The following is a 19,378-nucleotide window of genomic DNA, read 5'->3' on the forward strand; positions in this document are numbered from 1 at the left end:
AGCAAGACCCGCCAAGACAAGGACCACCCCGACTGGGAAAAGATCAATGTGCATTTTGCAGGAAATTTGGACACTGGAAGAACCAGTGCCCAGAACGAAGAAGAGGTGACGAACAGAGAAAAAGCGATCGCAGGGGAGAAAGAGTGGTTGCTCATGCAAAGGAGGACTGAGGAGGACCGGAGGGCCCTACCCTAGGGGACCCTCTGGTTATAGTTAAACTAGGGAATAAAGAAAAGGAAGTGGAATTTTTAGTAGACACAGGGGCAACATTTTCAGTGTTGAATAAGGCCCTAATACATTTAACAAATGATTATGTTATGGTAAAAGGGGCTACTGGCCAATCTGAAAGAGCATATTTTTGCAAACCGTTAAAATATAAATTGGGAAAGCAATGGGGAATTCACCGGTTTTTGTAAATGCCTAATGCTCCATCTGCACTTTTGGGCAGGGATCTGCTAGAGCAGCTGGATGCAAAAATAATATTTAAAAATGGAGACATTAGCTTGGAGGTAAAGGACCAACAATACGTGGAGTTGTTGAGCCTAATGTTAATAACCAAAGAACTTGAAAGTGTAAGTGAAGAAGAGAAAAACTTCAGGAAAATAATGGATCAAGTATTTCCTGGGGTATGGGCTTCTAATATACCAGGGAGAGCAAAGAATGCAGTACCTATACAAATCAAGCTTAAGGAGGGGGAACGGGCAGTGAGGGTTAAACAATACCCCCTGAAGAAAGAAGATAGGGAAAGGATTAGCCCAATTATAGAAATTTTTTGGCAAATAGGACTGTTAAAAGAGTGTCAATCTGATTTTAATACCCCCATTTTGCCAGTAAAGAAGCCTGATGGGTCATACAGGTTAGTACAAGATTTAAGGGCTATTAACAGGGTAACTGAAGACTAGTACCCAGTAGTTGCTAACCCTTATACCTTGTTAACTCGTTTAACACCTGAACTAACATGGTTTACCGTTTTAGATTTAAAGGAGGCTTTCTTTTGCCTCCCTCTCCACGAAGCCAGCCAGAAAATTTTCGCATTTGAATGGGAGAACCCCAAAACTGGACGGAGGAACCAGCTCACATGGTGTGTATTACAACAGGGATACAAGAACTCTCCTACTATATTTGGGGAACAGCTTGCCAAGGATTTAGAATCTTGGGAACCTCCACCAGGAGAAGGACAGTTGCTTCAGTATGTGGATGATCTCCTGATAGCCACCCAGACCCAGGAAACATGCGTGGATTGGACGGTAAGCCTCCTAAACTTTTTGGGCCTGCAGGGGTATCGAGTATCCCAGAAGAAAGCCCAGATGGTGAGGCAAACAGTCATTTACCTGGGTTATGAAGTGAGTGCTGGACAAAGGACCTTGGGCCAAGATCGCAAAGAAGCAATATGTCAGACCCCGAGACCTCAGACAGTGAAAGAACTGAGAACCTTTTTAGGCATGACAGGGTGGTGCAGACGATGGATTTATAACTATGGGTTACTTGTTAAACCTCTGTATGCCCTGATCACAGAAAAGAGCAGAGATCTCCAGTAGACAAAGGAAGCATGAGGCCCTGCAGTGTCACAAGGTCCCATAGTTTCCAGGAGCCTCTGTCCCATTAACCATGTCCTTTGTTCCAATGAGACCACACAATGTCACAATGGCCCCTTGGTTCCATGAGGTTCCATAGCATAACATGGTTACCTTGATTCCAAAAGATTCTGCTGTGTCACAATGGCCACCTGATTCCATGAGGTTCCACAGCATCACCATGGTCCCTTTGGATACGCAGTATCTCTATGGACCATTGGTTCCATGCGGCCCTGCTGTGTTTCCTTGGTTCCATGAGGCCCCACTGCATAAAAATGGAATCTTGGTTCTGTGAGGTTCTGTACGGTCACAATGGTGTCCTTGATTCTGGAGACCCTTGGTTCCATGAGGTTCCATGATGTCGCAATGTTCTCTGTGGTTCTGAACTGCAACAATAGACCCTTGGTTCCATGAGGTTCTGTGATGTCACAATGGTCTCTTTGGTTCTTGACTGGAACAATGGACACTTGGTTCCACAAAGTTCCATGATGTCACAATGATCTTCTTGGTTCCATGAGGCCTTGCTTTATCACAATGGACCCATGGTTCCATGAGCTTCCGTAATGTCACCATGGTCCTATCAGATCTGCATTGTCACAATGGACAACTGGTTTCATGGGACCCTGCTGTGTCACAATAAACCATTAGTGCCAATCAAGTTTTCTAGGGTCACAATGGTCTTCCCGGTTCAACGACACCTTGCAGTGTCACAATGACTGTTTGGTTCCATGAGCTTCCATAGTGTCAGCCATGGTCTCCTTGTTTCTGCAGTGTCACAATGGATCCTTGGTTCCATGAGCTTCCGTAGGGTCACCGTGGTCTCCTTGGTTCCATGTGGCCCTGCTGTGTCACAATGGACCCTTGGTTCCATGAGGTACCTAAATGTCACTGGTCTCCTTGGTTCCATGTGGCCCTGCTGTGTCACAATGGTCCCATGAGTCCATGTCCCTTGGTTCCATGAGTTTCTGTAGTGTCATCAATGGTTCCTCTCTTCCAATGCGGGCCTGCTGTGTCACAATAAACCCTGGGGTCCATAAAGTTCTTCAGCACCACAATGGCCCTGTGGATCCATGAGGTTCCTTAGTGTCACCACGGTCTCCGTGAATCCACATTGTCATAATGGACAATTCGTACCATGAGTCCCACTGTGTCACAGTGATCCCTTGTTTCCATGAGGCCCCTCTTTGTCACCATGGACCCTTGGTTCCATAGGTTTTATCCTCTAACAATGGACTCCTTGGTTCTGTGAGTTACCCTGCTTTTTATAGAGGTTTCTTTGCTTGCAACAAGGCCCAGCTGTGCCTCAATGCACCCTTGGTTCCATGAGGATCTGGAGGATCACAAAGGATCCTTTGATCCACAGGGTGTCGAGGAATTTCTCGTAGAACAAGGACATGCTATTCTTGATGCTATTCCTTTGCAGGAGCTGGACAACCCTGGCCTGCAGATTACTGAATTACTTTAGTTAATTTAAAGTACTTAGGACATCCTTGGAAAAACAATAAGCCTTGTACAAACACAATAGTCAATGCTGGACGCTGAGTAGTATATGAAAACTGTCCTGTACTATAACCTGATCAGACACTTGTAGAATAACAGCCAATCAATACATGACAATAGCAAATAAATATTCATTGGTTAACGTAATATAATTATATTTATTACGTTAACCAATGAATGTTAATTTACTATGTATTTTGTAAGGCGATGAAGGAATAAAATATGAAAAAATTAGACAATAAAGGAGGATGACATCAAGCCATATTGGTTTGGGTGTCATTACTCCAGCTGGCTCTCCGTGGGACCCTCTTCAGATTGTCAGCAACAAGGGGTCTTGATTTTCACACCTATTAAAAATGGATTAGGAGATGCTAGGGATCCATATCAACTGGGGATTGCTGATATCAATCTATAAATAGGAAAAGTAAACAGGACAAAACAATTCCCTCTGCACTGTTTTCAATATAGTAGGTTGACTTTAAATACACTTCTGCAATCTGTCGAATTAACAACTGAAGAATTCAAGACTTGAATTATTTCCATGGGCTTGTCTTGTTTGGGTGTTTTGAAGAAATATGAATGAGCCTTTGTCACTAAATTTCTATACTGAAGAGCTCAAGAAAGAAGAGGCCTCTGGAGTAGTAAAGTTCATCACCAACCTCCAAGGTGCTGAGGATCCATCCCCATCAGCGCAGGAATGAACAGAAATGGGCACAGCTTTGTGGCTGCCCCAGCTCTGGGATGGGCCCTGGGCCTGGAGCAGGAGCAGCTCTGGAGGGCCCCAAGGCCGGGGCTCTTGTGCTGGCCTGGGCAGATGGGATGGCAGGAGGGGCTACAGAGCTCTCAGATCTCCTGGAGAGGAGAGCAGGACACCCAGGGAGCCTCCTTTGCCTTGGCCAGGCCCGTTCCCCCATGGTGGGGCTGAGTCCTGGCTGAGCTGCAGCTGCTGCTGTGCCCTTGGCAGGGGCTGAGGCCGTGGGGCAGTGCCCAGAGCAGCCAGGCCTGAGCAGAGCTGTGGGGCCAGAGCCGGCTGGGCTGTGCTGGGGAGAGGCCCTTGGTGCTGCCCAGAGCTCAGGACAGCTGGCAGAGCTTGCAGGGAGCTGGGCTGGGCTGGGAGAGCCTGGCACAGAAACCATCAGTGTCCATCTCAGCCTGGATGAGCGGGCAGGGGCCAAGGACAGCAGGCCCTTGGGTAATGCTCAGTGGGTTTTTCGCTCATAAATTATCATCAATAACATTTTTTAACCCCCACCATCTAAGTCACTGTCTGCCTCTTGGATGTGACCCATAAGCTCTGTACACCACGGTTTGTGCTATCGCTACATTTGAACAAAATAAACTACCCTGCAGTGCCTGTTTTATCTGGGATTCCAGTCTGAGGCCTGCATGAAGTTAGAGGGGAGAAGAGGAAGAGAGCTCCAGCAGAGCAGCACTGCCAGGGAGCAGCAGGGACTGGTCCTTTTGGAGCTGCCCTTCCCAACTCCACCCTCTCCTTCCCAGCCCTGCTGTGGCTGTAAGGCCGCAGTGCTCTGGCAGCTTGGTCACTGTCCTGCTGCGTGTCCGTGCTGTGACCACAGGCAGGGACAGGCCGTGGGCACTGCTGGGACACAGCTGGGCTCCAGCACAGCAGCTCCATCAGCAAAGGGCCTCTCCTGAGGGCAGGGCAGGAAGGCTTTGCTCTCCTCCAGAGCTGCTGTCAGCAATGTGCTCCAGGAATGCCCTGGCACAGCAAAGCCCAGTGCCTGGGCAGAGGGCGAGTGTGCAGGGGGGCACACAGCAGTGTCCTGGCACAGCCAGAGCTCCTGGCATGGACCTGATGGAGGAGCAGAGCAGGGCCTGGGCTGTGTCTTTGTTCTGGGGACAGCCTGGGAAGGTGCCCCATGACAATTGTCCCACACCAGCCCCTGCAACCACCATTGCCAGCACTGGCCTCTCCCCCACCTGCAGGAGGTTGTTTGTCCCTGCATGGAGGGACACCAAGTGACCAGGCCAGCAGGCCATGTTTGCTGTGTACTGGGGAGATTTTAGCAGTGCATCGTGTGTGTGTGAGTGTGTGTGGGGAGATGAACCTGTGTGAGCACAAACACCATCAGCAGCACTCGGGGGTGGCACAATTCCAGTGGCACAAACAGTGCCTTGAGGCCATTTTACAATGAGAGTAACCTCCTCTGGGGAAATCACCTGAATTCTTTGCTGGGCTGTGGTTAGGACAGCATAGAGACAAACATCCTGGGCAGGGAGGCTCCAGGAAAAAATGCTCAGGGCAGCCATGGACTGCACAGAGAGACATTGGATGGAGTGAGGGTCTGTGGGGAGAAAACCCTGCTGCCTCCCTTCTGAACCACCCTGAGCACCTGGACAGGGCTGTGCTGTGCTCTGGCCACTGATCTGGGACTGAGGGATGTGGAAAAGGCCTTTGGTGTCAGGCCTGTTGAGAAGGCTGGGCAGCGTCACTGTGGCACCTCTCTCAAACTCCCTGGAAAGGCCAGAGCCATCCCAGAGGGTCCTGGGCACTTGGGAAGGGCAGACATGGAACCAGTCTGGGCAGGGAGGGGGACTGGGAGAGTCACGGACTGGTCAGGCTCGGCAAAGAACGGGATGTGGCAAATCCTCCTGCAGCCATTCCAGGCACTGGCAGGACAAGGCAGGGACTGCAGAACACACGTGGGAGGGAAAAGAAGGGGATGTTGTGTGCACAGGCTTCAGCAGGCCTGTGACAGGGTCTGCTGTGGTCTCCTCAGAGCCAGACTGGAGAGACCCGGGCTGAAGGAGTGGAACATGGGGTGGGTGGGAATTTGGCTGAACAATGAGGCTCAAATATCATCCATGGTACAGTGTTCTTGGCAGCCATGCCCTGCTGACATCCCTCAGTGACCAGCCCTTGACCACCACTGTGGATTATTTCTATTATCTCTACAAGGACATGAAATGCACTTTCAATTCTTGGTGGATGCTGCCAAATTGCAGGGAGTCTGTGACTGAACTCATCTAGTAATGGTGACTGCTATACATAACTGGGCAAGATGACTGAGTTGGGTAAATTTGTCTTGCCATCAGGTGCCAAGCAAGGCACAAGGAAAGGGAGAAAAAACGTATGCATCAGAAGAAAGGCAGTTCAACAGGGAAAAAAACAAAACCGACCAAAAAAACCTTCCAAACCCAACTAAAAAAAAAGCACTAACAGAAGAAAAGCTAATCCACAGGTAATTGCCTATCAGCAGAAAATGTTTGACAACCTTGTGGCAGGATAAGATTCTGTATGTGTAGGTGCTGTTTTGAAAGAAAAATATCTTTAAACAGAAATTAATCCCCGACCCCCCTTGTCACCCAGTTCTCTCAGTTGATTGCTGATCATGGTGTCACATGGAATGGAACATCCCTTGGGGCAGTCCAGCCCAGCTGCCCCATCCCTGTTCCCTCAGGAACACTTGCCCACCCCAAGCCCAGAGGTTGGAGGGCTTGCAGACACACCTCATGCAGGGTGAGCACAGTGACAAGGACAGGAGAACAGAACAACATTTACTCTTATGAAGGACAGCAGAACAATCCTTTTGTTCCATGTGGTGTCAGTGGCATGGTGGGAGAGGAAACTTTTCCTTTAAACATCCACCCCAGCACCAGCAGTCGGGGTGCCAGGGGGAGTTGTGTTTCCATGAGAATCACCTCCAAGGTGGCTTGAACTCTTTCATAGGCGGCCAAGATTTCCTTCTCTGTAGGAGTGTAGTTGGCTTCAGACCCTCTGTAACTTCAGCTCCGGAATCCCAGTGGTCAGCCTCGAGTCTCCCCAGGCTCCTCCTGCCAAAGGCTCCAGGACAAACCATTGCTCCTGGCTGCAGAGTAGAACACATTCTTCACCTCTGCTCCTGTCCTGACTGGGCCAAGGGCTACAGCATGAGCGACCTCCTGCTTGATCTGGACAAAGGCTTGCTGCTGCGCAGGGCCCCAGTGAAAATCGTTCTTCTTGTGGGTGACCATGTAGAGAAGGCTCACAGTCTGGTTGTGCTTGGGAATGGGCATTCTCCAAAAGCCAGTGGAGCATAGGAAAGCTTGTGTGTCCTTCTTGCTGGTTGGTGGGGACATCGCAGTGATCTTATTGGTGACTTCAGTGGGAATGTGACACTGTCCGTCTTGCAACTTTGCTCCCAGGAACTGGATCTCTCGGGCAGGTCCTTTGACTTTGCTCTTCTTGATGGTGAAGCTGGCTCTCAGCAGAATCTGGATGATCTGCTGTCCTTACTCAAATACTTCCATTGCCGTGTTCCCCCACACAATGATGCCATCGATGTACTGCAGGTGTTCCAGAGCTTCACCCTTTTCCAGTGCAGCCTGGATCAGTCCATGGCAGATGGTGGGGCTGCGCTTCCACTCCTTGGGCAGTCAGTTCCAGGTGTACTGAACGCCCCTCCAAGTGAAAGCAAACTGAGGCCTGCATTCTGCTGCCAGAGGAATGGAGAAAAACACCTTGGCAATGTCAATAGTGGCGTACCACTTTGCTGCCTTGGACTCCAGCTCGTGCTGGAATTCCAGCATGTCCGGCACAGCAGCGCTCAGCAGTGGAGCCACTTCATTCACGGCACAATAATGCACAGGCAATCTCCATTCTCTGCCAGACTTGCACACAGGCCAAGTGGGGCTGTTCAAGGGTGGGGTTTTGCTGAACACCCCTTGGCTCTCCAGCTCACGGATCATTCTGTGGATGGGGATCACAGCCCTCCATTTGTCCGATACTGCCGGTCGTGCACTGTCAAGGTGGCAATTGGTACTTGCTGCTCTTCCACCCTCAGGAGTCCTACTGCAGATGGGTTTTCTGATAGTCCAGGCAAGGTGTTCAACTGCTTAATGCCCTCTGCCTCTACAGCAGCTATGCCAAAAGCCCTCCTGAGTCCCTTTGGGTCTTTGTAACAGCCATTCCGGAGGAAGTCTATGCCCAGAACACACGGGGCCTCTGGGCCAGTCACAATAGAATGTTTCTGCCACTCCTTCCCAGTCAGGCTCACCTCGGCTCCCAACAGGGCCAATTGCTGCGATCCCCCTGTCACCCCGGCAATGGAAACAGGTTCTGCCCCCACATGTCCTGATGGTAGCAGGGTACACTGCGCACCAGTATCAACTAAGGCATCATATGCCTGTGGCCATTGCATCCACACCATCCAGAAGACCTGATTTTCCGGTGACTCTCTCTGGCTAGAGGCAGGGCCCCTCTAACCCTGGTTATTATTTCTTTCCTAGGCATACATACTAGTGGTACCTTCAAGGGGATCTGACAGATCATACCCGGCTGCTCGGTCAGGGGAGGCTGAGGCTACCTTCACTTTACTGGAATTCCCTCGGTTAGTGTTTCCCTCCTTGAGTGGATGCACCCTCACTGCCAGGACAGAAGTGGGTTTCCCATCTCTCCTTCCCATGTCTTCCCCATGCAAAAAACCCCCCACAAGTAAGTTTGTGGGGTGTATCCTCTCTCTCTAGCTGGGCGTATTGGGCTCTGACTATTGGGCCTGTGACTTGCACTGGTGCTGCATTGATCTTCCTCACCTCCTCCTTCATCTTCCTCATCTTCTCTTTAAACTCCTCTTTGAGTTCCTTGATCATATCAGAGACATGAGCCTGCATCTCGCCATTGATCATCCTCTCACAACTTCTAAACTTGTTTGCAGCAGAACCCACTGTCTCTCGGCTGGTATCAGCATTAATCGTTGCAATGAAGGTGGTGTATTGACATGGCCCTAAATTTGCCAGATTCCACGGCATTTGCCCTGTGCACCTGACCTTGCCAGGGTCATTATCATGCTGTCCATCCCTCCCAAAGAGTACCTCCAATACTGCCACTTTTCTCAGCTGTTGGATCCCTTCCTCAAGGGACTTCCAGCTCATTCTGTGGTGGTGCTCCTGCATTCTCTCCTTGTGGACAAACCTCTCTCTGACACTCATTAAAAGCCACTCCCAGAGGAAAAGGGAGCCTGGCTCCCTTACAAAATTCTGATAAATACCTGAGTCCTGGGTCAAGGGTCCCAAATTCCTTGCCTCACCACCATCCAGTTGCATGCCTGTACCCATAAGGTCCCAGACCCGGTGTAACCAGGTTGTATAAGCCTCACGTCCCTGTCGAACAATGTCTTTGTGCAGATTGCAGAGACTTTCGTACATCAGGGACTTGGGGATGATCTCAAACATTGGCTCCCCTGTGGGTGGCGAGGGCCCTCCTTTCTTATCCTTGTCTTGGTGCTCTGATTTCATCTCAGACCTCCTTGAGTGTGAATGAGGGCAGTGGGCAGTCAGCAGGGGCTGGCCAGGCGAGCTGCAATGCCTGGGCAGGGAGCTGCAATCCCTGGAGAGAGCAGAACCAGAGACTATCTGGGCTTAACAGAGAGCTTTGGCTGTGCCTAAGAGCAAATGAAGCAGCAGCACGGTGCCCGAGACTCAGACTGTGCCAGAGCCTGGAGCGCTGTCAGGCAGTGCCGGGATCCCAGGTGTGGTTCTGGTCCCCAGAACCCAGGAATGGCAGCCCCAGCCTCAGAGCCAGTCAGAAAGGCAACCAAGTGAGAGCAGAGGGAGGGCACCCTTCCGGTTTCTCCTGGGTATGGCTGCAAAAAAACCCCTGCTGCTTCTTCCTCCGCCTGTGTTTGGGCTGTGCTGGTGGCAGAGGCAGCCAGGCTGTGCTCTGCCTTCCAGAGCCTGTTGGGAGCGGGCATGAAAAGCGCTGTGTGCACAGCAGAGAGGCCTGGAAGGTGCTGGCAAGAGCGTCCTGCAGGAGCAGGGCTCTGGGCTCTGGCTGGGAACAGCCTGGTCTTGGTGCCGTGGGCGCAGGCAGGAGTTGAGGCAGGTGAAGAGGCACTGAGCAGCTTGTGTTTGTAGAGGGCCTGGGGCTGCACGTCTGAGCCTCCACCTGGAAACACACTTGGGGGAATAGGAGCTACAGCTGGAGTGCCTGTCCTCAGAGGACCTGAAGTCATTCAACCTTGCCAGCTATTCTTAAGTGTGTGTTGGTGTTCCCCAGGAAAGCTGCACATTTGGGGAAATGCCTTTGGAGGAAAGGGGCTTGCTTCTCAAGGACAGTGCTTCCCAGGGAGCTCCCAGGGAGCAAGTGCAAGTGTTCCCCTTTGGCTCTCTGGGGTCTTTTCAGTCCTTCAGGCATGTTGTGCTTGGCAGAGGGGCAGGGCAAGGGAGAAGGCTGTGAAGAGCAGGTTTTGCATCCACCTGGACCTGCAGAGACCAACCCAAGCACCTGCAGCTAGGTGTGATTCCCCCGCTTTGGACAGAGGGGTGAGCAGGAGCATCTCTGTCCATCTGTGAGCCCCAAAGCTCTCTCTGAGAGCTGTGAATTAACAGGCCTTTACACACACACTTTTCACATCTTCCCTGCCTGCTGTGTTTCAACTCTTGGCAAGATGCATTTGCCTCCTGCTTGCCGGGAGCTGCTGTGGCCCAGGGCCAGCACAGACTGGGCTGGGTGGGCCAGGCAGCGTGGTAGAGAGTCTTGGCTGATCTTGGTGTGTGCCTGGCCTCAGAAAAGGCTTGGAAGATTTGCCTCCCAAGGTGTCCTGCTTCTTGGCTCTCCCTGTGCATCTTGGAGAGAACAAGGGAGGCATTTCTGGCAGCTGGGCATCAGCAGGCCTTCAAATGGGGGCGTGTTGTGGAGCGAGCCCAGCTGAGATACCCTGAGAGGAGCCCAGTGCTCCTTGCTCCTCTCTGCTGACACCTGAGCATTTGTCTGGTTTCGGGATGACCCTGGCTGTGTGAGGGGTGCTATGTGGACACGACACAGGCAGTCCTGTCCTGCTGGGTCCCAGCAGTGCCTCACAACAGTTCTGCATCCATGTCAGGATGCTGGCCAAGAGAGGTCCTGGAAGCTGAGGCAGCAGATTTTAAGCTTGTGCAGCTGCCACAGGTCAAGGCCAGTGGTGTTCCCTCAGGATATAGCAGTCCTGAGGGGTCTCCCTCATTCAAAGAAATTGGCAGACAAATGCACTGTCTACCAAAAGCTCTTTTATTGACCTGGCAGGACGGCGGGGGTCTGCACCCCACTAAAATATTCCTCCACCAGGTATAAATTTCAGTGGGTTGATGCAGGAATTGTACCAAACATACCGTCCATCTTTACGCTGCTGAGGCAATTCGGTAGGCAGGGGGTTGGAAATACATTGGGTCAGATTCCTATACTTGAAGCTGATGTCCAAGCGCTGGCCAGGAGCGGTCTCGATGCCCTAAAGCAGCACAAAGTCTTCCTCATGGCTTCCCTGCACAGGGCTGACTCCACACTTGCCCTTAGTTCTTCTGGTAGACTATGTCTAAAGCTTTGTGTCAAGTCACTCTCAGGTCAAGTTAGGCCTGCCAGGTTTTTCTTATGTTTTTTCTTATGGTGCTGAGTTCTCATGTATGGCTGTGCTAATTACCTGTTTACTTTTGTGACTTGCTTGTGCTTACTTATGTCAAACAAAGGCTTTGTTTCATTGCCAAAGGTGCTTGAGGCCACCCCTCCTTGTGGCATCAGTTGCTTTCCTGTGGAATGTTCTACCTCCCCAAGAGTAAAGAGGGAGCTGGAGAAAGAGCTTGCCAGGCTGCTCTCCAGCCTTTACCAGCACTCCTGGTTTAGTGGAGAAGTCTGAGCTGAGCCCGAAGGTGCAGATGGAACAGCCGTGCACGGGAAGGCTCGGTGGGAAGGATGATCCAGGATCCATAGGCCTGGCAGCCTGAGCTTGCTCCAGGGGAAGGCCTTGGAGCAGATCCTCCTGAGGCCATGCCACGGCACTGTGCAGGGAACCAGGGCGTCTGCTGGAGGGTGGGAAAGCTCTGCAGAGGGACAGGGACAGCCAGGGTTCCTGACAGGGTGCTGAGGGCTTCTGTGCAGCAGTTTGGGGGGAGTTGGTGTTAGTGGGGTGTTGGGGAAGGAGTTTTCTGGAAGGTGAGAGCTCTAGGCTGGAATTTGAGTCACTTTGAAGGCAGCATCTGTGCTTTGGCACAGCTTTGGTTACGCAGGGCAGAAAGAATATTTGGGACTTTTCATGGTCCTGATTCTCCTGCAGGGAAGAAGAGGGGAGAGCTGTACTTTACTGGGCAATTAGATATCTGTAGCAGGGGGAGGATTAGCCCTTTTGCCATCTACTCATTTGTTTGAGCTACTTTTGTACCACTGAGTGGACTTTCATTTCTTGAGAGCTTTTATTCCTTAAGAGACCTAGGATATTATCATCCCTTCATAGAAAACCATTTGCAAACCAAACAATGGCTCTTGGTTTTGCCCTTTTTTTGTGTAGTGTTATGTTCTGTAAAGTGACCCTCAATGGCCGAGGTTAAGGCAAATGAGTTGCTGCTTTGAGATGGGAAGCAAAATTCCAAATCTTCACCTCCTCAGGCCATCCCAATTACTTTGGGAAGTTTGCAATGTTTTGGAACCACTTGAGTTGAGCAATGGGATGTAAAGCTTTCCTGAATGGAGGATTCTTCCTTGCCAGATTTTTCTGTGCCTTTGTCGCTGAGGTGTTTTTGTGCTGAAGGCAATAACTTCAATGAGAAAATAATTTCAGCATGGAGTAAGAGCTTCTGACAGAGACCAAGTGTTGCCAGCAGTTGCTCCAGGTGTTCCTGCCAAGCAGGAGCACAGCCCCCAGTGCAGGTGGGTTTGGCTCCCTCTGGCACAGAAGTCCCCCAGGGGCACAGGTCTCTGGGGCAGGAGACGGGCACCAGCCCTGCCAGGGCTCGGGGGTGGCAGGTCTGCTTGGGCAGGGACTCTGCCACAGCTGCTGATGTCAGCGCTCCCCGGGCCCCAGGGCTCAGAGCAGCATTCGTGCCCTGGCCCACACGTTCCTTGTCTGTGTCACACCCGCGGGTTTAGGATGGCCACCAGACGGGACGTGTCCCGAGGAGGCCGTGCCAGCTTCTGTGCAGGGCCCCGTGCCCTTCCCAGCGCGGCTGCGTCGGCAGCCCTGGGGGCTCCTGCTGCCCTGAGCCAGCAGAGCAGGGCAGCGTTTGCTGATGGTTTGAGCTGCTCCTAAAGACCGTGCTGGGCTGTCTTGGACGCTTGGGGGAAGGGATTCCTTCCAACCTGAGCCACTTTGGGTGGGCTGGGGGTGCCCCCAGGGCAGGGGGCAGTGTGTGCAGGGGCCCTTTGTGACACGTGCAGCATGGTCACCATGGCATGGAACAGTGTGTCCAAGGGCCCTTTGTGACACGTGGTGACATGGGAGCTGACAGTGACAGGACCATGCCACAGTGCTCCGAGCACGCGACAGGACAGGACGGGACAGAGCAGTGCTGTGAGGAGCCCTCGCACAGCGCACTCGTTCGTGTCTGACCCAGAGATTTCTGAGGCGTTACTCCTGCAGCTGACCTCAAGGCCAGACCACAGGACTTGCTGACCTGTGGCCTCCCTGAGGCTTCTCTTCTGCAGGTGCCCTCGAGGGCAGAGCGAGGGACTTGGTGCCCTGGAGGCATCTCCCATCCCTGCCACCAGTGCCCTTGAGGCAAGAGCACAATCCTTGACAGGAGTCTCCTGTCCTTGTGGCAGGAGCCCTCGAGACCAGAGAGAAGGACTTGCTGTCCTGTAGCCTTCCTCAGGCTTCTCTCTTGAAGGTGCCTTGCAGGCACGAAAGCAGGACTTGCTGACTCCGAGCTTTTCCGAGGCATCTCTCCTGCAAGTAGCTATAGATCCAGTCACTGACATGGAGCAGAAACCCCTAAGAGTGCCCAAGCTGGCCGGGGTGGAGGAAGAGGACAAAGGCCCCAGGGCATGAGACTGAAGAGGTGGTGCCATTCAAGCAGCTGCAGGAGGGTGAGTGGCAGAGCTGGGTTGCTGGGCTGCATGGCTAGTGGCTGAAGCCAGCTTGGCCACATCCCATCCCATTGCATCCCATTGCATCCCATTGCATCCCATCGCATCCCATCGCATCCCATCCCATCCCATCGCATCCCATCGCATCCCATCCCATCCCATCCCATCGCATCCCATCGCATCCCATCCCATCCCATCCCATCCCATCCCATCCCATCCCATCCCATCCCATCCCATCCCATCCCATCCCATCCCATCCCATCCCATCCCATCCCATCCCATCGGACATGCCCATGGATAGGACAGAAGCTGGGCTGGGGCTGGACCCCGTGGCAGCCATGCTCCATCCCTGGGGCATCATGAGGCTCTCCCTGCCGGGCAGAACAGGGCTGGGCTGTGTTCTCCGGCCTCTCCTGCAGCCCCTCAGCAGCTCTGGCCACGCTCGCTCTTTACCAGGTGCAGCCGTGCAGCGCACACAAGAACAGGAACCCGCCCGTGGCCGCTTCCGCAGAACAGCGCAGGTACCTGCGGCCATCCCCACCTGGGCTGGGCCTGCTGGCACTGCTCAGCCCAGCACCGAGTGGTTGGAGCACTCCATGCATTCTCCCTCTCTTCCTGCCCTTCTCCTGCAGACCATCCGTCAATTCATCACGTGCATTTGGCAGGAAGAGAGCACAGGTGTGGGCACCGGGATCTTGGCAAGCTTTCACCTCTTCAGTGCCGAGACCAGTGCTGCCATGCTGGATTTGCTGGTGGAGAAGGGTGTCTCCAATGCAAAGCAAGTAAGCAGTCTGGGGCAAGGGCTTGATTGCCCCAGGACTGCTGTGGCACATCATGCTGGGTGTGCTGGGCTCCCTCAGCCTTTGAGGCCCAGCCCAATGTGGTGGAAAGGGAAGCACTTCTCAGGGCAAGCTGGGCAAGTTGCTGCTCTGGCAGCTCTCCAAGTCTCCCTGCGCCTTCTGTAGGTGCCAGCCATGGTGAGGTACATCCACCGGTGGCTCACGGCCAACGAGTCTGCTGAGCACAGGCTGGACAAGGCCCTTCTGGAGCTGACCAAGGAATACCCCTCTGACGTGCTGATCACTCTCTTGCGCTGGGCCCCATCGTGTGACAGGCATGGCATCCCCACCTGCCTTGAGGCCTTAGGCTTCACCTGTCCCCCCACCCCGTAGAGCCTGTCCCTGCCAGACAGGTGGAGAGTTCCAGGAGCCTCTGGCCCCTCTGTTTTCCAGTCCTGGCATGTCAACTCCAGAGCCTGCTGCCATGCTCCCTCCCTGCCCCTCAGGGCCTGGACCCACGTGGGCTGGCTGGCTGCTGCCAGCCAGGGGCAGGAGTCAGAGGCCGGCCTGAGGGCCAGCGCGGGCCCCTGCAGCTGCCCAGGCCACGCTGCTGTGGCTGAGACCCGCCCTGACACAGAGCTCTGGCCCCACAGAGCTGCCGTGACCATGTGGGGGACCATCATGTCCTCGAGCAGGACCGCCGAGCCGGCGCTGCAGATCCTCCTCGATGTGCTGAGCGCCTGGCCAGAGGACAGCGTGTACACCTCCGATGGGGACAGCACAGGGGTCTTTGCCCTGGCTGTGAGTTTCTGGAAGCGGCCTTTGCCAGCCCCCAGGCCACCTCTCCAGCAGCTAGCTCTCTGCCCTGCCCCCAGCTGCATCTCCCTGCCTCAGGCACTGGGCTGAAACCTGGCTTGGGGGCAAGGTTCTGGGCCACCAGGCCGGCTGCTCCCCCTGTGTCTCCCTTGGCCTCTCCCTCGCAGGCCGGGGCCATGCCACATGCATGTCTTGGCACTGATTGCTGTCTCTGGGTGTTTCATTTCTTGCAGGCAACAGTGACAATGTGGAGGGTCTTCAATCTGACCTGGTGCCCACCTGTAGTGCAGGTATATTTCCCCAATCTCCTTCTGCGTCTGCTCTTCCAAGCTTACATCAGCACGCTGGATATGCCAGAAGAGGTGGATACCTTCTGGAAGAGATGCCAGGAACAACACGACCTTGCTGCCCACCCCAACAGGTGCTCCATCCCAGTCTTCCCAGCCTTCCCATCCCTGCCATGCTCCCAGGGCAGGAGCCGGGCCTCCCAGCGTGACCTGGGCTTTGCTCTGCACACAGCTTTGCACTGCAGACCCTGAAGGCCCTGCTCTGCCAAATGCAGTACGAGGACGTGGTGCTAGCAATGGAACGCAGGTGTGCCTGGAACATGCTGCTCTGTGCCCACACCCACCACTATGCAGTGGGTCTGCTGGCCAGGTGAGAACTCATTCTCCCCACCGCCCCTCTCCTTTGTGCCCAGATCACCCCACGCAGTCCCCGTGCTCATGGGCGGCAGGGCCTTGTCCCCAAGGGAGGGATGAGCTGAAAAGGCTGGGAGAAGAGGGTGCCCTGGAGCAGCTGCCTCCCAAAGCACCCGTGCTCGGGAGTGCTCGGGAGAAGACCAGACCTCTGTGAGTCAGCCCTGGGAGAGGTTTGGCCACTCAGCTCAGGAGCAATGGTGCTTTTTTCTCCCCCCCAGGGAGATGCGCCGTGTCTCCATCATCTGGCGCTGCAGGATCGCATCCTGCCTCTTTGACCTACTCAGCCAAGACATTTCAGACTGGGAACTGCCCGCCCTGACGTTCCTGGTGGAGGTGAGCCCGATGGCCAGCGCTGCCTCGCTCAGCTGCCTCCCACGCCTCTGCCCTCTGGTAGCCGCAGCTGCCTGGGATGGTGCCCTGTGCTGCTGCCTTGGCTCAGCCCTGTGCGGTTCTGAGCTCCTGCCAGCTGGGCACTCCTGTCACTGCTCTGTGCCTTTCAGGTCCTGGACTGCCTGGACTTGAGTGAATGCGGTGAAAAGGTCCTGCAGATCATGACAAGGCACCTGAAGAGACGGTCCAGAGAGATGCGTCGCGTGGCGCTCAGAGGCCTCGTGGTGCTCAGCCAGGACCCCTCGATGGTGAGAAGGAGGCAGCAGCTGAAGCTGTGCTGGCAGCGTGGGGCTGGGGAAAGCAGCCCCTTGGGCTTGGCTGGGCTTTGGGAGCTGTGGCAGCTGCTCCCAGCTCTCCAGGGTCACTGTTCAGCTGCCTGAGTGCTCTGGGACAGGCCTTCGGCCTCTGAGCCCTGCAGCAGCAGCAGCAGCGTCGGGTTGCCCAGCCTTGTTTTCCACACAGAACCAAAGAATGTACAGCCTGACTGAAAGCCTTGGCAACCTCCTGCGGGCCGTGGATGAAGACATTGTTGAGATGACCGTCGTTGTTCTCAGCTCTCTGCTCTTCAACAAGAAGATAGCAATAGCCAGCCCCATCGCCCTGCAGCTGGCTGAGGCGCTCTGGCAACTCTTCGACAATGTAAGGCTCTGTGCCCCCAGCCATGGGCACCGGGCGCCGCCTGGAAGCCCGGTGCCTTGGGCCTGTGCACAGGGGGGCCTGAAGCAGCTGATGTGGAGGGGTTCTGCTTCCTTTCCAACAGGACAACAGCCTTGTGAAGCTGCTCTCCGTTCGCCTCTTCCAAGAGGTGATGAACTTGGTGGTGGCCAAGGGAAAAAAGCCCCTGAAGAAGCATGTGAGGCAGAGCCTGCTCCCACTCTTCTTCAACTGCCACGATGAGAACTGGGGTGTGGCACAGGTGAGGGCTCCTGGGCGCCGGGGTCCCCATGGCAGGGGGCTCAGCTGTCTCCCCTCAGCCTGGCTCCTCCTCATGGGCTCCAGCTCCCTCCTGGCCTTGGCACAGGGACGCGGCTCCTGTGCCCTGGGCTGCGGTGCCATGTCCGCCTCTCTGCCGCTCTGCAGGCCTCTCGGGAAACGCTGCTTTCTGCAGTAAGGTTCCTGAAGAGAAGGGATCTTCAGCACCTGGTGAACACAGATCAGATGTGGAGCTTTGCCGAGCACTTGGTAAGGACAGCCCAGAAGCCCCAGCCCCAGCCTGGAGAAGCCGCCTGCCCACGGTGCCCAGTCTGTGGGGCTGGCAGCTGCAGCCCCTGCCCAGTGCTGCACGCAGGGGCACCGGCCGGCGCCCCACACGCCGCTGCCTTCCCGGGGCCACCCGGGCTCTGCTCCAGGCTCCTCTGGCCCCAAGCCCGGCGCTGAGGGAGCCCCGAGGCAGCCGGGCTCTGCCGCGGGGCGGCACCGCGGCTCGCCGGGCCCTCTGCTCCCTGCGGAGCCCGGCGCCTGCGGCTGCTGGCCGGGCCTCGGGGCTGTGTGGGCAGGGGGAGCGGCGCCCGGCCTAGGGAGCGCCCGGCCGAGGGGCAGGGCCCACACCAACCCTTCCCTTTGTGCCTGCTGCTCTCTCCAGCTGGCAGAGGACAGGAGCCGAGCGGCCGAGCACCTGCGCCGGGCCCTGCCCTACCTGCAGAGCCCACAGGAGCCCCTGCGAGAGGCGGCCGTCAGGTTCATGGGTGAGCCAGCAGCCCGGGCTCCCTCCCCGCCCCGCCGCAGCTCGGCCCCAGCCCCGCCTGCTGCCCCGGCAGCAGCATCCCAGCGCGGCCATCTGGAGCCCCGCCTGGCCTCGGCGCTGCCACCGCCCTCTGGCAGCCGTGCCCTTGGGCGGCAGGATGCGGCAGGGGCCCGGGCTGAGCCCTGCCGGGCCAGGAGGCCGTGTGGCCTCAGGGCTGGCAGCGCCCGTGGGCGGCAGCTGTGGCTCTCCAGCCAGCTCACGCTCTCTGTTCCCAAGGGATCGCCGGGCGCTGCCTGAGAGGACAGCAGCAAGAGTTCCGGATCCTCTGCAGGGGTGAGTGAGGCCAGCGGGCTCTCAGCGGGGGCTGCCGCTGGCAGCTGCCTTCCCTGGCCCGGCGTGCACCAAGGGCAGCGTGGGCTGAGCACACAGACCTTTCGGGGGCCTGTGGCAGATTCGTGGCCAGCACCTTCCAGCTCGCCCTTCTTGTCTCCTGCTTCCTCCAGGCCATGGCAAGAGCTGCCTGGCATGGACGTGGCAGGAGGGTGTCCCCATGTTTCTGCAGACGCAGGCTCTGACGGTGGCTCTGTTCCTCTCTCTCGCAGCCCTTCAGGACATGGCGAATGACGCCAGCCCCGCCATCTCATGCCTGGCCCTTCAAACTCATTACATCAATTTAGCTGTGCAGGCCATTCCCTCCTCCCGACTCCAGAATGTGCAAGATCAACTCCGCCGGCTCTGGAAGTCACGGCCTTTCCCGTGTCGCCGGGGCTGGCTGTCCTGCTGCAGCGCTGTGGAGAACTGATCCGCCAGGCTGCGTCTGCTGGGGCCACCTGAGCCTGCGGGGACCAACCCCTTCTGAAAGCACTTCCTTTCACCCCAGGATAGCATTAATAAATTGCTGTTGTCATACCCGGAGGTCCAGGAGCTTTCTCTTGGTGCCCAGATTCTTCAGGCCAATGGGGAGGAGGGGAAAAAGGGCGCTTGCACTCGGCAAGTTGCCCAAGTATGCGGTGGGCAAGGGAAAGTGGCCAGAAGCCCCTTGGCCTTTGGTGGTCCTGCTGAATGTTTTTCTTCCTGCTTCAAGTCTTCTGGAGCTGTGGGAACAAGTGTGTTCCGTGTCCGTGGAACAGCAGAAAGCGGCAGGATGTGTCTGCTTCCAGTGCTTCTCT

The 19,378-nt window shown here is 55.4% G+C and overlaps 1 long non-coding RNA gene across 1 annotated transcript; it reads left to right on the plus strand.

The window, feature by feature from the left end:
* Nucleotides 1–18,269: 18,269 nt before the first annotated feature.
* On the plus strand, nt 18,270–19,118 carry LOC140680600 (uncharacterized). Its single transcript, XR_012051949.1, has 2 exons — nt 18,270–18,542; nt 18,812–19,118. It is a non-coding gene; the product is annotated as an uncharacterized lncRNA (long non-coding RNA).
* Nucleotides 19,119–19,378: the final 260 nt, after the last annotated feature.

Source organism: Taeniopygia guttata, chromosome 25, assembly GCF_048771995.1.
Source record: "Taeniopygia guttata chromosome 25, bTaeGut7.mat, whole genome shotgun sequence".
Lineage (NCBI taxonomy): Eukaryota > Metazoa > Chordata > Aves > Passeriformes > Estrildidae > Taeniopygia > Taeniopygia guttata.